This window comes from Anarrhichthys ocellatus, unplaced genomic scaffold (genome assembly GCF_004355925.1).
Source record: "Anarrhichthys ocellatus isolate YVR2014 unplaced genomic scaffold, GSC_Weel_1.0 scaffold19, whole genome shotgun sequence".
Lineage (NCBI taxonomy): Eukaryota > Metazoa > Chordata > Actinopteri > Perciformes > Anarhichadidae > Anarrhichthys > Anarrhichthys ocellatus.
In genome coordinates this window covers 5780350-5781894 of record NW_022280049.1, presented here as the reverse complement: position 1 = coordinate 5781894, position 1545 = coordinate 5780350, and the positions used below count along the sequence as shown (strand labels likewise).

Below are 1545 nucleotides of genomic sequence, written 5' to 3'. Positions count from 1 at the left end.
GGGGGGGGGGACTAGCTGGAAAACAGTCCCGCAGTGTCTCTCTGCCTCCTCAACACATTGTTTCAGGACCATGTGTCAACACCTCACTGTGTTTATTGGCTCTGGACATATGATGTACTGCTTTTTGCAACTTGAAGTTCACCTTGACAAGGTGTAGCACTGAGAGACGTCTCATCCGCAACACATTTTGAGGAGCTTCGTGTTCTCAGACTCAACTTCTTTGTCGTCTGGTAAGCACACTCAGTTATTTCCCCCCGACTGGTTGCGTTTTGTAGCTTCACAGATGCTACGGAGTAAAGTGCTGCTCTTCAGTAGTTGTTGAATTGTGTGCGACATGGATTAGAAGATTAAAACAATTTTAAAAAACTTGCTGTAATAGATAGTTTGTGGTTATTACGGAGTATATCTCTCTGATGTCTGACAAACTGCGACCAGAAAGCATCCCATTACTGCTCATTAGTTTCCCAATGTTTACCCTGCTGGTATTGACAAATCATAGCAATCAGCAGCATTCAGCTGCAGCACTGACTGACATGTATTGATTAAAGCAAACAATAGATCATAATGGGCTGCTGTGAACCACGGAGCACAAGCACTCACTCCCTGAAAACACTTTTACATGCTCCCCACTAACACGCGCTCAATCATATAACAGTGACTCCTCTGACTGACTTGGTTAGGCAAATGTTGTTTGGCTTATTGGAAAATATGTTCAGTTTGCAGGAGATAGATTGATGGAGTCTGGGGGCGAAGGCTGCATGCGTATAACTGCCAGGAGGATTACACATGTGAAAGCCAAACAAACAATAATTGCCTGATTTTAAATCCCATTTTGTTCCAATTTGTTTTACGGTTTACAAAAGGTGTTATACAAACGCCCATGTGCACTCACGCAAATGTGTGTCTTTGTTTGCAATGCATACAAATCATGTGCTGCACGCACGCACAAAAACAGATGTGTGTCTTTAATTAGTGACGTTGGTGTGATTAATGCAGTCTGCTGGCGATGACTCATTCAGCTTAACCCTTGCTCCTCTGGTGGAAACAATCAATAAACAAAGATGTACGCTGCCTTTACAAGTCATTATAATGCTTATTATCATCATGTTAGTGTATTAACAATACATACTATTATTGTTATTATAATCTTATACTACAAGTACATTTTCTTATTGTTATCACGTGTGTGTGTTTTTCAAAATAATCAAATCAGATGTGACTGCGATGGACCGCAAAGAAAGGCACCAAGAGATGTGATACAAGTCTTGGGTGGTGAATAATAAAATGTGTTTCAGATTCTGTGATTTTTGTGAAACTCGACCTCTTAATTTGTTGTGATCTGGTTTGAGCAGTGGAAGACTATTTATGCAAAGCACATCTACGTGGATCGCTCCATGTGTCCGCTTGTCAACACAGCAGTTATATTAGCATTGTGGAAAAGCTGTCGGCCAAGCTGTGACTTGCAGACAGCAGACTGGAAGGGAGTGTGAGAGAGTGCTAAGTGTGTGTGTGTGTGTGTGTGTGTGTGTGTGTGTGTGTGTGTGT

The 1545-nt window shown here is 41.7% G+C and overlaps 1 protein-coding gene across 2 annotated transcripts in view; it reads left to right on the top strand.

Annotated features, from left to right (window-relative positions):
• tent5d (terminal nucleotidyltransferase 5D) overlaps positions 1-1545 on the top strand; it is an 8621-nt gene that overhangs the window by 1284 nt on the left and 5792 nt on the right. The window contains exon 1 of one of the 2 annotated variants that reach the window (XM_031857594.1): positions 79-230. The exons of the other annotated variant lie outside the window; for it this stretch is intronic. The gene's annotated coding sequence lies outside the window, so the exon portion shown is untranslated. Of the gene's footprint in view, positions 1-78; positions 231-1545 lie in introns of those variants that run through there. 2 annotated transcript variants of the gene reach the window in all.